We start from the raw sequence: 23,432 nt of genomic DNA, 5'->3' as shown, positions 1-23,432 counted from the left end.
TCCCGTCTCCCATGATTTTCCAAAGATAATAGCTAGAGGCTCAGATACCTCCTCTATTAACTCCTTGAGTATTCTAGGATGCATTTCATCAGGCCCTGGTGACTTGCAGGCATCTAACTTTTCTATGTGATTTTTAACTTGTTCTTTTTTTTATTTTATCTGCTAAACCTACCCCCTTCCCATTAGCATTCACTATGTTAGGCATTCCTTCAGACTTCTCGGTGAAGACCGAAACAAAGAAGTCATTAAGCATCTCTGCCATTTCCAAGTTTCCTGTTACTGTTTCTCCCTCTTCACTAAGCAGTGGGCCTACCCTGTCTTTGGTCTTCCTCTTGCTTCTAATGTATTGATAAAAAGTCTTCTTGTTTCCCTTTATTCCCGTAGCTAGTTTGAGCTCATTTTGTGCCTTTGCCTTTCTAATCTTGCCCCTGCATTCCTGTGTTGTTTGCCTATATTCATCCTTTGTAATCTGTCCTAGTTTCCATTTTTTATATGACTCCTTTTTATTTTTTAGATCATGCAAGATCTCGTGGTTAAGCCAAGGTGGTCTTTTGCCACATTTTCTATCTTTCCTAACCAGCGGAATAGCTTGCTTTTGGGCCCTTAATAGTGTCCCTTTGAAAAACTGCCAACTCTCCTCAGTTGTTTTTCCCCTCAGTCTTGATTCCCATGGGACCTTACCTATCAGCTCTCTGAGCTTACCAAAATCCGCCTTCCTGAAATCCATTGTCTCTATTTTGCTGTTCTCCCTTCTACCCTTCCTTAGAATTGCAAACTCTATGATTTCATGATCACTTTCACCCAAGCTGCCTTCTACTTTCAAATTCTCAACGAGTTCCTCCCTATTTGTTAAAATCAAGTCTAGAACAGCTTCCCCCCTAGTAGCTTTTTCAACCTTCTGAAATAAAAAGTTGTCTGCAATGCAGTCCAAGAATTTGTTGGATAGTCTGTGCCCCGCTGTGTTATTTTCCCAACATATATCCGGATAATTGAAGTCCCCCATCACCACCAAATCTTGGGCTTTGGATGATTTTGTTAGTTGTTTAAAAAAAGCCTCATCCACCTCTTCCACCTGGTTAGGTGGCCTGTAGTAGACTCCTAGCATGACATCACCCTTGTTTTTTACCCCTTTTAGCCTAACCCAGAGACTCTCAACACTTCCATCTCCTATGTCCATCTCTACCTCAGTCCAAGTGTGTACATTTTTAATATATAAGGCAACACCTCCTCCCTTTTCCCCCATCTATCCTTCCTGAGCAAGCTGTACCCATCCACACCAACATTCCAATCATGTGTATTATCCCACCAAGTTTCAGTGATGCCAACAATGTCATAGTTGTATTTATTTATTAGCACTTCCAGTTCTTCCTGCTTATTACCCATACTTCTCGCATTTGTATATAGGCATCTAAGATACTGGTTTGATCTTTCCTCCCAGTTTTGTCCTGACCCTCCTTTCTCTCTGCCAATATAGCCCACACTCCCTCTCGTTTCCGACCCATCTCCCAGGTCTCCATGTTCCCCACTTACCTGCGGGCTTTGCTCACCTGTCCCCGTCGAACCTAGTTTAAAGCCCTCCTCACTAGGTTAGCCAGTCTGTGTCCAAATAGGGTCTTTCCCCTCCTCGAAAGGTGAACGCCATCTCTGCCTAGCAGTCCTTCCTCAAATAGCATCCCGTGGTCTAGGAAGCCAAAGCCCTCCTGGCGACACCATCTTCGCAGCCAGGCATTCACCTCCAGGATGCATCTGTCTCTGCCCGGGCCCCTACCTTTGACAGGAAGAATCAAAGAGAATACCACCTGCGCTCCAAACTCCTTCACCCGTACTCCCAGAGCCCTGTAGTCACTCTTGATCCGCTCAGTGTCACACCGCGCAGTATCATTTGTGCCCACATGGATGAGTAGCATGCGGTAGTAGTCAGAGGGCTGGATAATCCTCGACAATGCCTCCGTAACATCTCGGATACAGGCTCCCGGCAGGCAGCATACCTCCCGAGATGAAATGTCAGGGCGACAGATGGGCGCCTCCGTCCCCCTCAGCAGAGAGTCTCCGACCACCAGTACCCTACGTTTCCTATTCGCAGTGGTGGCAGCAGACCTCCCAGCCTTAGGGGTACGAGGCTTCTCCTCCTTTACTGTAGGGGGTGATGCCTTCTTTCCTGTATCAAGAAGAGCATAACAGTTACCTATTACCACAGCGGGAGGGTTCGGAGCAGGGGTGGAGCACTGCCTGCTGCCAGAAGAAACCAGCTGCCAGTGTCCACCCTGAGCCATCTCCTCCTCCACCAGTGGTGTGACAGCTACCTCAGCTGTCTCCACATGGACACTGTCCAGGAATTGCTCGTGGATTCGGATGCTTCTCAACCTAGCCACCTCCTCCTGTAGCTCTCCCACCTGCTGCCTGAGAGTTTCCACCAGCAGGCACCTTTCACAGTGGATGGTCCCCCCAGCCTGGATATCAGTAAGTGGAAATTGCAAGTTACAGTCTCTGCAAAACCACACCAGGATCTGGGTAGAAGCATCCATGCTCAGGCGCTGTCTGGCTACAGGCGCAGGTGGAGGAGACAGAAGCAGTGCTGGCACAGGTGTTGCGGGTCTTCCTAACCATTGTAAGCCTCCCTCTGTCAAATTCCCGTCTGCAGCCCCCTGTCCGCTGAAAGGGTTGTTTAAGCAAGAAGTTTAAAGTTTTAAGGGGAATAAAGGGAAAACAGATAGAACCGGCAAGGGACCCTCGCCCCTTCCCACTCCCCTTCCAAACTCCCTTGCGAAACTCCCTGTTAGCAGCCCCTGGTCGCAAAAGCTCCCTGGTCGCTTGTGCGCTGCTTTATAAAGCCCTGGCCTGTATGAATGCCCCGCCCACTGATTAAGGCTCAGCCAATTACCAGAGGCTTCTAGGTTTCAAACCTTCCTTTGAAGCAAACAGACTGACAAACACAAGCTCAGCACACAGCAAGTAACCCCCAAACACAAACAAACACACACTACAGACAGTCACTTACCCCAAAAGGGTGCTGTATTGCTCCTCCTTCACCTGGAGAACTCCCTTGCGAAACTCCCTGTTAGCAGCCCCTGGTCGCAAAAGCGACCCTCATTTCAACCCTACATTTCTATGACTTCTATAATGCAAGATGTGAGGTTCCCCCCCCCCCAAAAAAAAGAGAGAGAGAGAGAGAGAACAGGAGAGCAAGGATAAGGGTTACAAGAACAAGGGACAACTAGGTTACACACTATGGCCATCTCTCTCTCTACCCCCTGGTAGATAGATAGGTAGACAGAAGAATGTTTGCATCAACCTAGCTACCATTGCTCATGGAGATAGAAATTCTACAGTAATGGGGGGAAAAAACCCTTCCATTGCTGTTGAAAATGTCTACATTATGCTACAGTGGCATAATTATGGTGCTATAGCTGTGCCACTATATGGCTTAAGGCAGGAGTGAGTTTTGGTGCCATGCAATGCGGAGATTGTTTGTTTGTTTGTTTGTTTAAATACATGTGGTAAGTCATTCAGGCATCAAGGTAAGAAAGAAACCCACCAGAGATCAGTTTTTAATACTAACGGACAACTGTAAAAGCATCAGCTCTAATCACTGTACACATCTGCATATTTTCCTGTTCTAAATATATTTTTAGGTAAATCCCACACTGCAAACCTTTTTTATACCCTAGTCAAGTCCAAACCAAAACTCTTAATTTTATTTCTGCTATTTCTTCACTAAACTGTGAAGTGGGTTTTTTCTTGTTTTGTTTTTGCAGCTCTTATATTAAACCATTATGTTGCTTGGTCATTTTCTGTCTTGCTAGCTTCCAAAAAAATCTGTTTTAAAGTGCAAAAACCGCTGAAATGTCAAATTCCTTTGATTTTTTAAGTAATCTGCAAAAGAGGTGCTACAGTCATGACATCTGAGTTTGATTAACAAAGTCACCATAATCCTGCATGACATACTGTTAAGTATGATTAAATATTATTACATAATTTTTTGATCAAATAATTTACCAGAACATGTTTATTTCCATACAGTTGAAAAGTGCCAAATTTTACTAAATATTTTAAGATTATGATTGTAAGAGCTTTTTTTCCTGTCTCTCATCATCACCCAGTCCCTTCCCCCGCTTCCTTTTCCTGCACCTCCCAGCATGACTTTACACCCAGAAGCACAGGCAACCCTTTCCCAAGACGTAGTCCAACAAGGACTTTTGAAACTTAGGCCAGGTCTACACTACTGCGGTAGTTCGACAGCTGGCAATCGAACTTCCGGGTTCGATTTATCGCGTCTGGTCTGGACGCGATATATCGATCCCGGAAGCGCTCGCCGTCAACTGCGGTACTCCAGCTCGGCGAGAGGAGTACCGCGGAGTCGACGGGGAGCCTGCCTGCCGCGTGTGGACCGCGTCTGAACCGCGGTAAGTTCGAACTAAGGTATGTCGACTTCAGCTACGTTATTCACGTAGCTGAAGTTGCGTACCTTAGTTCGAATTTGGGGGTTAGTGTAGACCAGACCTCAGTCTGTTTCTTCTCCTACTTCACTGGACTTCTATTGCACTGACCTGATTGGAAGCCCGATCTGGAGACAATCTCAAGGATAAGTCATTTGTCCATAGTTTTAAGGGCATCATAGAGGTCAAGAAGAATAACTATGGAAAAAGGAGCCTTCAGACTTCAGAAGGGCCTAGTTACAGCTTTCATTCACAACCATGTGGAGGAACTCATGGATGAATTCTCACTCTGAGAAGCATTGTTCTTCCCTAGCATGTGGTGGGCATGCAAAACTCCCATTGAACTAAATGGGGCAGGATTGCATCCAGTGTGTCTTGGGCCCATGGCTCCCACATAAGAAGTAGATTTTGTGCTTGAGGGAGCACAGAGAAGGTGAATGTGCTCAGCTGTTGAGCAGGGTGTAAGGGAGAGTGGAAGATACAAGCACTCTCCTTCACCACTTGTGAGCTCACAGACCAGCAGCAGAGGACAATCTGGTCCCCCATAAGCATGGCTTCAATGAAATAGGAAGGATGGAAGACCTACTGGAGAAGTAAAGGAGAGCCATAGGGGATGGGAATCAAAGCAATAGGAGTAGATGACAAAGGGCTTGTCTACACTGGCAAGTTTCTGCACAATAAAGTAGCTTTCTGCGCTCAAACTGCAGATGTGTACATACTGCCAAGCCACTTAATGCGCAGAAACTCCTCAGTTGCAGCGCTGCAAAAAACCCCACCTCGACGAGAGTCATAAGGCTATTTGCACAGAGGCTCCAGCGCTCTATTGTCAGTGTGAACACTTGATTGCTTTCTGTGCTGTAATTGGCCTCTGGAGCTGTCCCATAATGCCTCAAGTGACTGCTCTGCTAATTGTTTTGAACTCAGATGCCCTGGAGAGAGAGATTGCTTTGCAGAGAGCCCAGGGAGGGAGGCGGGGCTGATGTTGGGGTTTCCCCCTCCCCCTGCCTCAGGACTGGTTGCTTCCTGCTGCTGTCTAAACTTATAAGACAGCATGCTGACACACTCTCTGTCCCCCCAAAACACACACTCTCTCTCCCCCGCGCCATACACACAGACTCCCTGTCACACAGTCTCCCCCCGCACACTTCAGTTGAAAAGCAGCTGGCAGTGTAGTAGGATGCCCATGGAACAATGGGATTGGGAAACCTGCATCATGTGATGCTGTGCCTGCCCCATAAGGCATTGCAAACCCTTCCCAAAGCACCCTGCGGCCAGTTGCACTGTGCAATAGCTACCATAATGCATTGCTGTCTTTGCTGTTGCAAGAACTGCTAATGTGGACATGCTCCAGTGTCCCAAGGAGCACAGTTTGGACATGCAACAGAGGTTTAATTCCAGCATTTTAATAAAAGTGGTATAACTTGTGGTGCAGAAACTTGCCAGTGTAGACATACCCAAAGGAAATAAGGCTGATGTGTGATTCTTAGAGAAGCAAATGGGACTTTGATCTCTGTAGATGTTCACCAAGGTTCAATCTTCTCTATCTGTTTCATTTATCACTTCAGGGATAAGTCATTTGGCCATGGTTTTAAGGGCAGCATAAAGGTCAAGAAGAATGACTATGGGAAAAGGAGCACTCAAACTTCACAAGGGCCTAGTTCTGGTTTTAAATCACAACACTATGGAGGAACTCATGGAAGAATTCTCACTCTGAGAAGCAGTCTCCTTTAGAAAAGCACAGTGTATGAGTCCATCAGTTCCATACTAATCTCCAGCTGCCAACAGGTAGATGCGGGGGCTTATGACCCACAAGAACATGTTCCTTTCAGGGTTACTAGCACTAATGTCCAACAACACTCTTTCCTTCCATACTTTAATGCTCCTGGGCCCAGATTTTTAAAAGCTGTTTAGGTGTTACTGCACTCAGCATTGCCAGGCCTAACTGATTGAGGACCCTAAGTCTATTTTTAAATTTAGACACTTACAGGTCTAAATCACATTGGGATTTTTTCTCTAGTGCCTAAATCCCTTTGGCTCCTCAGTCAGTTAGGCATTGCAATGCTGAGTGCAGCAATGCCTAAATATCTTTAAAAACCTGGGGCATGGTGTACAAACAAAAAGATTCTGGCTACCTTTTGCACAGGTATGCAACAGAGCACAATGGCCTTGAGCCAATGGAATCTGACCATACATTTAGCCAAAATATGTACATATGAACAGATCCTTAAGTAAATATAGCATTTAATCAATTAAGCAAGTGTGTGAGTTCTGTAACGATACTGAAGAATTTAAATACTGTCTATTTTCATCTCTTTAATAGAAACATTTTTTTTCATAATATCTTGGAGAGAAAAGGGCATGCTTACATCAGGTATTGGGAGAAAGCTCTGGATAGGTAGCTCTTTTCCTTTGGTAACTTCTATGATTCAAAAGTAGCTCCAGGCAGATAAGGTGAACAGGATATCAGAGTTTGGATCCTCCATGGAGAATTTAAGTTCCTACAGTAAAACCCTGATTTCAGCCCAGGCTCTGGGACACTTCCCCCTCACAGGGTCCCCAAGCCCAAATGTCTACAATTTTATAGTATCAGAGGGGTAGCCGTGTTAATCTGGATCTGTAAAAAGTGACAAAGAGTCCTGTGGCACCTTATAGACTAACAGACGTACTGGAGCATAAGCTTTTCACATGTGTCTGACGAAGTGGGTATTCACCCACAAAAGCTTATGCTCCAATATGTCTGTTAGTCTATAAGGTGCCACAGGACTCTTCGTCACTTTTCACAATTGTATAGTTCCACCGCCTGAGTCCCATGAGCTCGAGTCAACTTACATGGGCCAGCTGTGGGTGCTTATTGCAGTATAGACATGCCTTTAGTCTCCCAGAAGGAGACTTATACTCCCACAGCTTTTGATAGCTTCTACCCTTCGAATGCTTGGGGCACTTATGTTTATTAGCACTGAGCTTCTTTCTTCTCACTTAAGATTTGCAAATATCAACAAATCCAATACAGAGAGAGAAGGATACCAATGGGCCCCAGGCTTGAATGAGATGAGTGGTTGGAGGGAAAGATGCTTCTGTTACAATGCCCACCCTTTTAGGAGAATTGGAGCTGATGATGAAAGGCCGGTCCCATCACTTAAGAACCTTGGGGAAGGCTGCATACAGCACTGGATGACTGCCTGAAAGGATGCAATCCATAACTGCCACCTTTATAAACTAGTGTAGAAGGCCATACTGGGATGGGACTATATAACTGTGTTAATATAGTGTCCCCAATACCCTGTATAAATGGCCTAGAAATACCAGAGCTATTAATTATGTGTATAAACTAGAATAGTGGCCATGAAGGGAAGACTTGGAGTCTTTGTGCAATAGCCCAACATTCTGGACCTGCAACTGGGGTTGGATTTCATCTCCCCGACTTTCTGCACTCCATCCATATCATGGGTGGTCCAACTGGTGGCCTGTGAGCCAGATCTGGCCCTCAAGAGAATTCCATCCAGGCCCTGAGGAATCTACTCCTTCAGCAGAGGCTGCCCAGAATGTCAAGAGCATGCCGGAGACCCACTCTACAACATGGCGTCCTCCGCATTATGTGACCTCTCACATATGGTGTGTGTGAAGTCCCACTGCGTGGAAGCCGCCATTTTGTACCACAGCAAACTTCAAAAGCAGAGGAACATACTGATGAAACCTTCAGCTGGACAAACTGAAAGTCTGGCTGTGCCTTATGAGGTCTGTCTCAAGCTAGTGAAACGTCAAAAGCCTTTTAGGCATGGTGATGTGGTAAAAAGGCGTGCAATCAAGAGAGCTCATGCCTTTGGGGATGAACAAACTGGCAAAGAATTTTGAAAGTGTGCCATTGTCTCATCAAACTGTAGCAAGAAGGGTAAGTGATATGAACAGTCATGTGTCCTCAACTGAAGACAGTTACTGAAAAATATAAGTTCTTTTCATTAGCTCTAGATAAGAGCACTGATGTCAGTGACATCTGCCAGCTATTAATTTTCATTGAAAGTACTGATGCAGATTTCTTCATGCATGAGGAGTTACTGGAGCTAATTCCACATGAGTGCAGTACAAAAGGGGCACTTATTTACAAAGTGCTTGCTTTTGCTGTGAGCAAACATGGTGGTTTCCTAAAGTGCTCCTGTACTGTCATAGATTGTCATAGATGATGCAAAAGCAATGATTGACAGTAAAAGTGGTTTAGTGGGTTTGCAAAGACAAAATGGAGTTGAATGTTATACCCTTCATTCTTCATACACCAGGACGTACTTTGTCGGAAATCTGTTAAAATTAGTGATATGATAGTCAACATCTTCCATAGAGGAAACAGAACAAGGAGGCACAGAAAATGTATCAGTTTCCTTGAGGAGTTGGATTCAAAATATGGGGACTTGCTTTTCCATTCACAAGTTTGGTGGCTGAATGCAGGACAATGCCTTCAACATTTTTTTTCACTCAGAAAATAGATTCTTACATTTCTGAAAGAAGAGAAAATAAACAACACCTCCCAGTTTCAAGAGAAGTTGGAAGATCCAGCATTTCTCTGTTCACTGGCTTTTCTAAAAGCTATGACATCTCATCTCAATTCACTCAGAGTCTAGTTTCAAGGTAGAGATCAGAATACTTCTAAACTTATGGGACATGCCAATGCATTCTACAGAAAGCTCAGACTCCTCAATGCGTTCCCTCAGAAGAACGACATCAATCATTTTCCATCATGCAAGGAATTCTCAATTGAGATTGATGTTGCTGATTTTCACAGCTTCTTGGAGATTCTATCAGATATCTCAGCCTAGTTCAGTGCCAGATTTTCAGATTGTTAGAGTTTGAGATCCAACATTCAAATGTTCAACAATCCAATGGAGGTACCAGTTGAGCAGCAACTGCAAGATCTTCAGCTACAGCTGTGTGAACTGCAGGCTGATTCTTGTTTTCTTTCCAAGAAGAAAGAACTTCTGGAAACTTGTTCTTTAGGATCATTTTCCCAACTGTTTTCAATGTTTGGAAGTACATAGGTCTGTAAAAGCACATTCTTAGTAATGAAATACATGAAATCAAAACACCACAACAAGGTGAAAAGTGACACCTTTGGCTGCTGTCTCCAACTTGCCCTTAAAAATATTGATCTTGACAACCGGACTCCAGTTATTATTTTTTTCCAGAGAAAAAAAATCCTCAGTATTCTCCCTCAGGTGAGCTATTCTCTGAATTATTTTATTTCAATTCTTTAATTTAATGTTAATGTCTTATGGCTAAATCCTGACCTAAATAAAAATCTGATTATAGGATCTGGAATTATATTTCTGTATGTGGCCGGCAGAGATGACCCATAGCTAGCATACAGGCCACAGCACTGAAAAGGTTGGCGAAGTGGATTTTACACGCTGTCTTCATCTCTCTGCCTCATGCCTTCTCCCCCACACAAAAAGCCCTCTTCCTTCCACAGCCTTGTCCCTGCTTAGCTTTTCACTCACCACCTTACCACGACATGCATCTGATAAAGTGGGTATTCACCCACGAAAGTTTATGCTCCAAAACATCTGTTAGTCTTAAAGGTGCCACAGGACTCTCTGTTGCTTTTTACAGATCCAGACTAACACGGCTACCCCTCTGATACCTTACCACTGCAAAGGAAGGGGAAATCATCCCCACTTTCTGTAATCACACTGTGCGCTAATACTGGAAACACAATATTGCACCCTCAGGTATTTTTTGTTAGTAATGCTCCAGTTAATTAATGCTGAAATAATGTTAGAAATATGTGTGACATCTTCACTAATAGCAGATGAGCTCATCTTCGTTAATGTTATTACAATAAGTACCAAAGGAATTAATAATCATTGGTCTATTATTTTAAAGTGCCATCGTAACTTAAAGAACACGCAATTTTCACATTTTTTAGCAAATGTTTATGGCAACCCTCTATACCAGGTTACAGAGCATCATTATTTCCTTTGTTATTCATTGTACTAACATTAATCATGATGAATTCTTTTGAATGTATGTGGATGCAAATGCCCTAGTGAATCTGTTAGAAATCTAGTGTAATTTATTATCAAGCATTATAATATTCAGTTTCTTTTGATATTTTCTCTGATGCACATTTTGTCTCTCTCGCCTTCCTTTGCTCCTTCCCCTTCTATTCTACAAATTGAGAAGAAATAAAAAATATCAAGTGGCTGTCCATAGGGGATACGGTGGCTATTCAAGGAGTGCTATCCTAATCTTAAAAAATATATACTTGTCCCTCATTTTTTAAAAACTGTGGTGATTTGGGTGGCCCAATTTAGAGACACCTCAAAGTGGCTTTCAGAGGATGGGTGCCCAGCACTTTCAGATAATCTGTTCCTTCTTAGGTGTCTCAAGTTTGGGAACCAAAACTGTGCTTGGTTTCCACCCACCTGGACTTGACGTTAGTGCAATTCTCAAAAGGATTTGGAATTCCACTCAATTACAGTAAACTAAGTTAATAAATCCAGTGAAAATACAATTTCTAATTATTTTCTATGCACAATTGCACCTATACCACAGATATAGGGTATACACGAATGTGTTAGTTCAAACATTTTGAGCAAGTTCCAAACTACTTAAAATATGATTAAAAAAACTCCCCAAATACAATCCATAAATAACCCAGAATTTACATGACTGTCTTAGATATTAAATTAGAGCTCTTAAAAAAAGTAAAGCTACAAATCTTTAAAGTAAAGTAAAGGTAGATGGGAGGACAACATCCAATAATTCTTTTTTATTACCATTCAAAGAAAGATAATGAAAAACCATCCATTTTTGGACTAACAGACAATCTTGCAAAACTTGTGTAAATAAAAAGAGAATTGTCAGTGTTGCAGTAAATCAGAATGTCATCAATATAGCAATGATAATTAAGCCCACAGTGAGTTATGACCCTTGCTTGCCTGAGGCTCAGTAAGGCAGCAGGAAAACCTGCCAAGCCCACCTGGTTCTCTCAGCCTCCAGGCTTGTAAGACCAACTAGAGATGTTCAGAAAACATAGCAATTAAAAAGCTTTAAAAGACTTCAAGAGGCTATGGTGCACACTACTTCAGAAGCTGCAATGTTTATTCTTTTTGTGTTTGTGACACATCAGAACAGTCATTTGTCTTCATCTATGGGTATATGTAGAACATGTGCGCCTCTTTGGTGTTGTGAGCGTAAGATGGCCCATTGCCATTCTCCCTCTGCCTCAAAGCAAAGAGTAAATATAAAGTTTTTTTAAAAGCTACTGGTATTGTAGTGAACTCCCCAACAGATTTGCATTCAAAAAGGGCACGAGTTTCCTTTCACATCCATAGTAGATCTTATTGCTCAGAAGAAGATTGCATGAAGATATGTGTGTTGTATTGTGAGGACCAACCAGGCAACATACAAGCTTATAAGGATCGTATAGGTGAGGTTCATTGTTTGCAAATAATAACAGACACAAATTACAATATCACATTAGTTCATTCAGCCTGGTACTTCAATGCTAATATAAAGTAAAAACTTGAAGAAGAAAAAAACATTTTTACCTTCATGCTCTTAAATCCTAACTAGACATTTGCAAAAGAGCCAAAAAGGAACATGTACAATTTATAAATTTAGCATGAAAAGGCTTTTGCAAGGGCATGGGTCAGGTGCAGACTGAAGATGCAAAATCCACAGAAGGCAGAGGTGCAATATGAATATGAAAATAATTCAAAAGCCGATGTCATAATTTACCAAATAATGAATTAAAACACAACAAAATATTCAAGATAAGGAAAACCAAGGAAATGTAGACAACAAGATAAGAACGCTTTTAAAGCATCTCCTCTAAAATGGCTAATTGTAAACTTCACCACAAGAAACATCCTACTTTGAGCTTAAAATATAAAAGACTTCCTTCATTGGAATACTGGGGAGTCAAGCTGAAGGACTTCAGAAATCTTATTCATCCATGTAGACATACAGATTCATAGATTCCATGGCCAGAAGGCACCATTTTCATCATCTGGTCTGATTTTGTGTATAACACAGGGCATAGAACTTCCCCAAAATAATTCCTACAGCATCTCTTTTAGAAAAAGCATTTAATCTTGATCTAAAAATTGCCAGTGTTGGAGATTCCACCAGGACCCTTGATAAATTATTCCCATGGTTAATTACCCTCACTGTTAAAAAATTACTGCTTATTTCTAATCTGAATCTGTCTAGCTTCAACTTCCAGCTATTGGATTTTGTTATACATTTCTCTGCTAGACTGAAGAGCCCATTATCAAAGATTTGTTCCCCATGTAGGTACTTATAAACTATGATCAAGTCACCCCTAAAACCATCTCTTTGTTAGGCTAGATAGATTGAGATCCTTGAGTCCATCACTATAAGGCACTAGCAAAACATCCTGTAATATTTTAAGATGCAAGCTAGACCAGTGAGAGGTTGTGTCACCTCCTTTCTGTAACACTGGGGGCCTCAAATGCTCTGCTGCTGTGGCTCACAGCTTGGACACCAATAGACAAAAGACAAGCATTTGGGTCCCTGAGTGTCTATGTGCTGTGCAGTGCTGGGTCAGCGCTCTGACCCCAGAAGCCTGCCTACAACACAACATCCCCACCCTGGTCTCCATCAGCCTTGGCTGCAACTTGATGGGCAACCCCCAACACATTCCCAGTCCTGAATTTCCCCCAAACTATCTGCCTGCAAGTGTCCAGCCCACTCCTGGAACACTCAGAGAAATAGTAAGGTCATTTGCTCTTTTCAAGAGACAAAAGTATAGCTTATCACTTTAATTGGAGTTAACAATCACTTTAATTCAAATATAGCACTGAGTTGGTTTACAGGAAAAATAAAACACATTTGTTAATGAAAAGGCATAGGTTAAGTGATACCAAATGGAAGGAATTGAAGGCAGAACAGGTTACAAATAAATACAAGTTTAAATATGCTTTGTAATGGCTAAGACATAACTTAAAATGCTACAGAATTTGATCAACGTAATTTTTTCACTATTTTTTCTTTGCTCACCATGGGTGACCAGACCCTTTGGCCAAGAGCCAATACATGGAGCACAAAGTGCATGGCTCCTTTGTCTCCTCAGGTGTAGGACAAAGGTGGAGTCTCTCTCTCTCCTCTGTATTCCCAAAAGGAAATCTTTGTCAGGAAGGCTCCTGATGATTCAGTCTCCTGTGTCTCTCTGGGGTGCAGGAGACATATTAATAATCTATCTTTTGTGTTCACTTTCAGGATGAACCCCACTGGTTTGATTTGATGGCTTTGTTTACTGCTAATATGTAAATCAAGGTAAGCGTACATTCCTTTATCTAGGACAGACCCACCTGTTTATCACTTTTACCTGGGCTATGGTGACTGGTCTTAAACATGTTCTAGTAACATCACGCAGAGAGAATTCATAACTTTACATATAACATTGTTAAATATATGTGACAATGATAATATATGGAGATATACCTACCTCATAGAACTGGAAGGGACCTGAAAGGTCATCAAGTCCAGCCCCCTGCCTTCACTAGCAGGACCAAGTACTGATTTTGCCCCAGATTCCTAAGTGGCCCCCTCAACCCTGGGTTTAGCAGGCTAATGCTCAAACCAGTGAGCTATTGACCAGTGTATTATTATTTTTCAAATGATACTTCACAATACTTATTTGGAGAAAAAATAATTGCAAGCATGTGGAGGGTGTGAATACAGGGATATCTAACCTGTTCAGTTATGATTCTCTGTTTATAGTTACATTTAGATAGACAGCATTTTAATATATATGAAGTATGCTATGTTGGTTTTATACTGTCCTAGTTTTTTAATCAAAATATTGTAGGGTACCAAGTCAAATGCCTTAAGGAAGTCTAAGGGTATTATATCAACACTATTACCTTTATCAATAAAACTGGTAATCTGATTACAAAAAGCAAGTTAGTTTGACAGGATCTGTTTTCTATCAACCCATGTTGATTGGCATGAATTATATTACCATCTTTTAATTCTTTATTAATAAACTCCTGTATTAGTTTCTCCATTCTTGCAACTGCTTTGGAGGACAGGGTCATAATTCAAAATGATCTGGACAAATTGGAGAAATGGTCTGAGGTAAACAGGATGAAGTTTAACAAAGACAAAGTCTCCACTTAGGAAGGAAAAATCAGTTTCACACATACAGAATGGGAAGAGACTATCTAGGAAGGAGTACGGTAGAAAGGGATCTAGGGGTTATAGTGGACCACAAGCTAAATATGAGTCAACAGTGTGATGCTGTTGCAAAAAAAGCAAACATGATTCTGGGATGCATTAACAGGTGTGTTGTGAGCAAGACACGAGAAGTCATTCTTCCGCTCTACTCTGCGCTGGTTAGGCCTCAACTGGAGTATTGTGTCCAGTTCTGGGCACCACATTTCAAGAAAGATGTGGAGAAATTGGAGAGGGTCCAGAGAAGAGCAACAAGAATGATTAAAAGTCTTGAGAACATGACCTATGAAGGAAGGCTGAAAGAATTGGGTTTGTTTAGTTTGGAAAAGAGAAGACTGAGAGGGGACATGATAGCAGTTTTCAGGTATCTAAAAGGGTGTCATAAGGAGGAGGGAGAAAACTTGTTTACCTTAGCCTCTAAGGATAGAACAAGAAGCAATGGGCTTAAACTGCAGCAAGAGAGGATTAGGTTGGACATTAGGAAAAAGTTCCTAACTGTCAGGGTGGTTGAACACTGGAATAAATTGCCTAGGGAGGTTGTGGAATCTCCATCTCTGGAGATATTTAAGAGTAGGTTAAATAAATGTCTATCAGGGATGGTCTAGACAGTATTTGGTCCTGCCATGAGGGCAGAGGACTGGACTTGATGACCTCTCGAGGTCTATTATCTATTAATCTATTATCTTGCCCAGAATCAAAGTCAGACTGACTGGCCTTTAATTACCCAGGTGATGCTGTTTACCCTTTTTAAATATTGACACAACATTAGTTTACTTTCTGTCTTCTGGAATTTACCATTGTTCCAAGATTTATTGAAAATCAACATTAATGGTTCAGCAAGCTATTCAGCCAGTTCTTTTAAAATTCTTGAATGCAGGTCAACCAGACCTGCTGATTTAAAAATGTCTAACTACACCCAAGATTTGGCACTTTAAATGAGAAACTAGCTCTGTCAAAAGTTGAGAAGGGTAAAAGGTGCTGCCTGAAGTGTTCCCCAAGTAGTGCCTTTGTTGAATAGTCTGCTTCTAGTCCTACATGACTATGCAATTATGAGATCACCACTCAGTGTAGCTTAGGTGCTTATATGAACTATATTTGAACTTTCAGATCCTTGTGTGTGTGAAAAATGTGACTGGCGATTAGAGCTGGTCAAAACCTGAATTTTCATCTTGCAGAAAATATTGATGTTTTAAATGTTTGTGGGGGGTCAGATAGGGACAAAAAGCCAAAATTTCAACATTTTAAACACAAAATAGAAAATGAACAATTTTATATCAGAGTTTTCAAAACAATTTATTTTGACATTCTTGATTAGAGTCATAGAAGAGTCACAGAGTTTTAAGGCCACCAAACCATCTAGTCAGACCTCCTGTATATTACAGGCCACAACCCCCCAGTACCACAAACTAAACCCAACACATATAATTAAACCAAGGTCTTACAGCCCTCAGGAGAATAAGCAAAACACTGAGGAAATGATATAAAATTCTTCATCATTCTTGAATATTTCATTTTAGTTTGTTGAATCACACTGAAACATTTCATGCCAGCTAGACAATGAACTACATCCACGTGAGCTGCAGTGGTGCTTCATGGGAGTTGTAGTAAAGACACCCCATTCTCTCCTAAGGGCCAGGCTCCTTGATGAGACTACACTTCCCATGATGCACCATGGTCATAGGATTTCCATGGTGCACCTGGGCATTTCAACCAGATGGTAGACTGAGGTCCATCATGGGAGATGTAGTCCAGCTGAGCTGCAACCCTCATGAGGCAGAATGGCAATTACAGATTAATGTTAAAGTGACTTGAAAAGCAAAACAAAACAGTTTGATTCAGTTTGACAAATGAAATTTTCATTTTGGTTTTCTGCCATTCCGGCCACATCAAATTTTTCCACAAAAAAGTTTCACAGAAAATATGTTTTCCATCTAAAAAAATTGTTCTGGAAAATTCCTGACCATCTTTACTACCTGGCTAAAGCATGTTCTGTTAATGTTTCCAACTTATGAGAATTAAAATGCGCCTACAGCAACTGAATTAAAACAAACACACAACAAAATATGTTTCAAAATACCTCCACAAAATATATGGTAGTGTATTCAGGAAAGGGAGAAAATGTGCAAAAAGAGATTAAGAAAAAGTATGTGTAAAAGTATAAAACACACTGGGAAGATTAACTTCTGAATTTTTTGACAGTTTCACAGAAAATAGAAGTTAGAGTTTATTTCATCTCTCTGCCAATGAAGGATTTTCCGCTACTATACATTCTCCTGTGCTTTGTTATGTCTAGTGTTCAAAACCTCAAGTGATGAATCTTCCACCACTACCCTTAGGACACTATTCCACATTCTAATATGCCTCCTGTCAAGAAGTCTTCCTGATATTTAGCCTAAATTTTCCTTTTCTTAATCTCATCTCATTACTTCTAGTGTAGCCCATGGTCCATAACAAATAATTCCTCCCTCCTGTCCCCTTTAGTTATCATTTTAGCTAAGCTCTCTATATTTAGCTTTTTTCCTCATTCTGCTGAAGTCCTTTCCTTCACTCCCTGGATCACTTATGTTGCTTCTCTCTGACGTCTGCCAATTTGTTGTTATCTTTCTAGTAAAATGGTGCCTAAAACTGAATGTGATAATCCAGCTGTGTTCATACCAAGTTTCTCCAAGCACCTATTATGCCAAATTGTTCAAATCAGCCAAAATGAGTGAACCAGTGGTCAGCTATATGTCCATCTCAATTCACATGGCAATCCAGTCACTTTCTAAGTAAATTGAAAGGAGTACAGTCTATTGTATGAATTGCAGCAGAAGTTTGGATATATCATGAGGATATTACACTGAAAAAATACCCATTTAATTTTTTTTGAGTTTATGCTGGCCACCTAGAATTTCATGCCAGGGTAATATTTCAAAGTCATCTTCAGCTCACTAATAGGAATTGTATAGCCAAATCCCCATCTGTGGTTTTGAACATGTCTTTAAAGCCAATGTTACCATCATATACACAAAAACAGAGAGATTATATTCCTACTGAAACACCAGTAGAAGGCACTCTCATGTGGCAAGTCAGGGAAATTTAATAATCTAGAAAACTGTGATTCTCTGGGGCTTTTTCCTTCTAATTTTTTGTTGGTTTTATAATCAATTAATTTAAAAATCTGAGTACATTTTGGAAAATTAGTTATTACACATATGGTTCTAGAAACAAGATATAATTTTTGGACCATGATCTTGTAAATGATACATTTTTTCTGTGATGATGGGGCTTCTTTGCACATGAAAAAAATCTACCATATTTTATTTCCAGGATCCTAAAAGTGTGCTAAAACTAAGAGCAGCACTACAATGTGTGCTTATGGCTAAAGCTAATATAACTGATTTATTTAAATCTCCTGTTCTAATCAGATTAAAGATAAAATATCGTTCTATAAATGAATTCATGAATCCTTTAATATATTTGAAATAACCCTAGATTTAGCACAGTTTGATGAATTATGTCATATTGTTGTACAACAGTGGTCATACAGACTAGACAAACTGTATATCCATTAAATGTCTGATTCATCAAATGAAGACATAAAAGAATACTGCTCAGATTAGTTGGAAAAAGCCAATGTAAAAAACAGATGTAAATTAGAGACTTCCAATTGGTCACACTGCATTTAGTAATGAGGCCAACAACGTAAAATCCTAGACAGCAAATTAGTTGACACTGGCTGCCTCTTTATATAAAGTTAACCTGCTGCTAATACCAAGATTTTTAAGTACAGGTAAAGCAAAAGTTCTGATAATGACATGACTAAACACAATGAGGACATCTAACTGTAAAACCAACAAAGGATAGCTTGTGTTTCCAGGCTCTGCTGTAATGAAGAGCATAGAGCTTTTCAGCAAGACTCAGCTCATTTAACCCAGTGAAAGAAACTCTGATAGTGATCTAATCCCATTACTTTCCATGGAGTGGATTGAAGACGATGATGTTTTTTTAAAGCTGCGACACCTTGGAGTGCAAGAAAGGAACACTTTTTCTACATTGTGATTTCTCCATGGCAAAAAACGAAAAGAAACTGTTCAGACTCAACACAATGAAGCAAGGCCTGGGAGTTACCAGAAAATATCTTGTTTAAAGCAATTGTAGAGCAAGAATTATACTCAGACTTTTTCTACCCCAACCATTTTGCTTAAAATGGATTTGAAAGGTGGATTTTTGATTTTTTCATAACACTCTAAAAGTAGACATTTCTTTAAATTTAATTCTGCTGTCCTTGTCTGTTGTACTATTCTTACTATTACTATCAGACTTATGTTTTTATCCTATTTGAAGCAGAAAAATCTAAAAGGAGCATCAGTGATTGTTTTGTGACTGTGGAAATAACCCTTGAAATTCATATTGTACAGTAATGGAACTCTTAATTGTGATTTAATATGGATTATTGTGTTGCATCACCTTTAACAAATGTAATAAATATTTTTCCTTAATACTGTTCTGAAAGTTTGTATTGCATTTGCATTGTGCTAAAACACACTGTAGGGAACAGTACATTAATGACAATAGGTATATGAGAATTTAAGCCCTGGAATAGAGCATAAAGTGATCAGGTGCAAGGAGAAAATACAATTGGAGATCAAATGCTGCTGGAGACCTCTATAACATGGGCAGTTAGTAGCACTGTATACAGTTAGAGGCCGTGCAGTCAAACTGGAAGTAAGAAACCCAAGTTCAAATACGTACAGTAGAGCCAAGCTGTGTGAGGGCTTGCACTCAGCAGGTCAGAAGATGTTTATAAAATCCTTATTTACTGTTACAATAGTAACAGAGGAAAATATGTCTGGTTCTATCGTAACTACCACTATAAAATATTTTTTTAATCTTTTATTAAGCACAAGAAAAGAAATAAAACAATAAAGATTTGGAACTTAAGGAATTAAGAAAGATTTTCATTATAACAATTTCCCTTTCATTATAACATATTGCCTTTTGCTATAGGAAACCTTCATAAGGGAAAACTCCTGCTTGACAGTCTTTTGAGATGGTGATAAATATGGTATTAATTGTCATTTTGGTGGAAAAAAAAGAAAGTTAGTGTAAATGATCTTAAGCTGTTGTTGTTATAGTCAGATCCTGTTTTCCTGAAAACAGAAAGAAAGAAAGAAAGAAAGAAAGAAAGAAAGAAAGAAAGAAAGAAAGAAAGAAAGAAAGAAAGAAAGAAAGAAAGGCTTCTTTGTCAGAAGCTCACTCTTGTTGGGAAAACATAGGCATAGCACAGACTTGGCAAACTTTTAATTTGCCTTTTCTAGCCACAGGTGAAGGAAATTAACATACCTGGGAGAGGGTAAAAGCAGGCCTCGGGTTCACATTTTAAATGCTGTTCAGAATTTGCTAAAGATGTTGGAGGTTATATGTAAGGCTGCGTATCTGTCACAGAGGTCACAGAAGTCACGGATTCCGAGGCTTTCTGTGACCTCCGTGACTTCTGCAGTGGCCAGTGAGGCTGACCCCACATGTTTTGATTTCAGGCATTTTGATAAAAGCAAAGGACTAGATTCACAAAAATGGCTGGGGTTGTTGGGGGGATGGTTAGGGTAGTCACCTAGGATGTGGAGACTCTCATTCAATTCTTAATCTCTCCTGTGAAGTCATTTCCCTTTACAATAGCTGATTAAACAATTATCAGCCCAGAACCTTAACTGGGGACTCCTATCTCCTAGGTGAGGTCCCTAAATACCTGGCTATAAAGTTATTCTTGCTTTATTTCAGTTAGCCTAGTGATGTATTCATTGCAATTTATAGTGGTAATGAATAGTTCTCATTGAAGTCCCTGCTCCAGCAGGAGAGATTGAGAAAGCCCCACCCTAGAATATCCCATTATCCAATTGTTAGGGCTCTCACCTCAGAAGTAGGAAACCCAAATTCAAATCCCTTCTTATTATCTGATATAGGAGGAAACTGAAGCAGTGTCTACCACATCCGGGATAAGTGTCCTGACTACTGAGCAAAAGGCTATAAGGGAGGCCTTCTCCCAGCTGTTTTGGTGAATCTAGTTTTCCTTTGATTTTGTCAAATGCCAGAAATAGAAAAAAAATAAAAGTTGGGTCAAAACAAAACATTTCGCTTTGACATTTCCAAAGCATTTAATGTTGTTGGTTCATTTGAAATTATTCGGCTAATTTAACATGAATTCACAAATAGTTTTGGTAGGACTGAACTGTATTTTTTGGCAAATAAACTATTTGCCCCCCCCCCCCAAAGCCCAGTTCTAGTCATATGGTGCATTCCCTCTGGTTCAGTCTGGTCAGGACTGCAGCTGGTGGGAAAACCAAATTTCAGTTCTGCATTATTTTTTGAGTTGTTGGAACATTGTTCATCCCAAATTAGGACAAAAAGTAAAAAATAAAAAAAATAAAAAAACTTTTTGTGGAACTATATGAATTATTTTGATTCAGAAACACTGAAGGCTGGTATTTCTGACATGAAACATGCTCCACAGGAGCTTGGTGAGATGCGTCAGAACTGAGAAATATGGAAGCCCTGGCAGCCACAGCATGAAATAGACATGATTCCTGTCCATTTCACTACGGTACACCACTGAATGGCAGCAGTGACACTAAACAGAAAGAAATATATCATTTTGGGTTGAATGAAATTATTTGTTGACCCAAAATGTTTTTTTCTCTAATTATTATCATTTTCATTTTCTGTCACTTTTGGGGGACTAGGGTTAAGTTTTTTTAATAAATCTTGCTAAATTTACAAACAAAAAATTGTTTCCAAATGAAAAGTCAAACTGAAATATTTTGACTTTTTCAACTTCTTTTTTTTTATTGGCTGAAGCTATTCACCTAACTCAACACAAATTTGCAAGTAGTTTCAGTTGACTCAAAACTTCATTTTTCAGTGAATAAAGTATTTGTCTGATAAATTTCTCCCAGCTCTACTGCTAAGTAGTATTATTAAATCAAGAGTCGAGAGCACTAACTAAAAGAGGACAGCAGCAGGCTTGGAGCCCAGAGTCAGTGGTTTAGTCTGGGAGGATATATTATCCTGGGAAGAGTTGCAATATCTCCATTAAGCTGAGCCCTTGGAAGTAAGGCCTTTAGCATTGTCATAGAAGTGATTAGCTTAGGCAGGTATGACAATGATGGGAATGAAGAATGAGGAAGATGCCTGCCAGGAGCCGGCAGCATAAGGACTAAAAGAACTTACTGTTCTAACAATGAACTAAACAGGAACTGAGAAACACATGACAGACCAACCAGTGACAGGACAGAATGCCCAATTAAGAAGGAGGCCAGGCACAGGTAATAGCACATATACTACATAATACTATAAATCTACTACATAGAGAGGAGAATGTCTATGAAATTAAGTAAGGGTTTTGCATATGTGAAATCTTATCAGATCACATAGGATATGTCTAAACTGCAATGTAAGCCATGGGTTAGTGGGACTCAATCAGCTGACCTGTGTTAGGGAACCCTGGGGTTGAGCATCTACATTGTGTTTTAACCTAGGTTAAGAATTTTATGACCCATGCTTTGGTGTCCACACTGCAGGATCCTGGTCCAAGTCAAACCATATCCCGGAGTCCCTACTGGCCCCCAAAATGTGGCCACTATAGCCCTAGGACCACGGTGCACTATGGAAAACTTTTCTGCCCGCCCTGCATATTATCAGGAAGCAGCTCACTTTGCAAAAGGCTTGATCAGTTCACTCTCCATTGCAAATCCAGGAGGCTTTCTGATAGTGTGCTTGCAGATCAGTGATCAGAACAGAATGGATTAACATTGACCTGAGCGGCTGCCGTTTGCAAAGGGGGTGCAGCTTCCATTTCAATAGAATGGATTGCAGGTTGATGGGATAGAGAAGACTAAGGAAGTTGTCCTATGGAATTGTGTGATACTTCTGGATGACTCCCGGGACCTGCATCAAGTGGGGCTACATCTACACTGCAAAAGCAATAGGGCTCAGATCCTGGGTCCCAGCTTGACTCAAGCTTGGACCCTCCAACCCTGCCAGATCCTGGGACCCTGGATGCAAGCCCTGGGTTAGTACAATTGCAGTGTAGATTCAAGGAGGGGTTAGCCTTCAGCCCAGGCTCAAGCATGGGCTTACATTGCAGTGTAGACATACCCATAAAGAGTTGCATAGGAGCAGGATAAAGTTATCCATTTTGGGAAGATCCTCAATGGCTTTGTTTCAGGCAAGCCTTTATTGTTCAGTTCCGCATAGGCACGGTGGTGTACTAGAAGAAGATTTGGTGGTAGATAATCAGCTGAACATGAGTTCCCAGTGTGATGCGGTGGCCAAAAGGGCTATTGCCATCCTTGGATGCATAAGTAGGGGAATCTCAAGGAGGAGCAGAGAAGTTATTGAGGCACTGGTGCAACTGCTGCTGGAATACTGTGTCCAGTTCTCGTGTCCACAATTCAAGAAGGATGTTGATAAACCAGAGAGAGTTCAGTGAAGAGCCACAAGAGTGGTTAAAGGATTAGAAAACATGCCTGATAGTGACAGGTTTAAGGGCTTAACTTAAGAAGGAGAAAGTTAAGGGGTGCCTTGATCACAGCATATAAGTACCTACATGTGGAAAGAACATTTCATAATGGGCTCTTCAATCTAGCAGAGAAAGTATAATACATTCCAATGGCTGAAGTGGAAGATAGACAAATTCAGACTGTAAATAAGGTTTTAAATTAGGGTAATTTACGATAGGAACAGTTTACCAAGGGTCATGGTGGACTCTCAATCACTGGCAATTTTTAAATCAAGACTGGGTGCTCTAGGAATTATTTTGGGGCAGTTCTA

The sequence above is a fragment of the Emys orbicularis genome, chromosome 1, assembly GCF_028017835.1.
Source record: "Emys orbicularis isolate rEmyOrb1 chromosome 1, rEmyOrb1.hap1, whole genome shotgun sequence".
In the NCBI taxonomy this organism is placed as follows: domain Eukaryota; kingdom Metazoa; phylum Chordata; order Testudines; family Emydidae; genus Emys; species Emys orbicularis.
Note: the sequence above shows the minus strand (reverse complement) of the source record.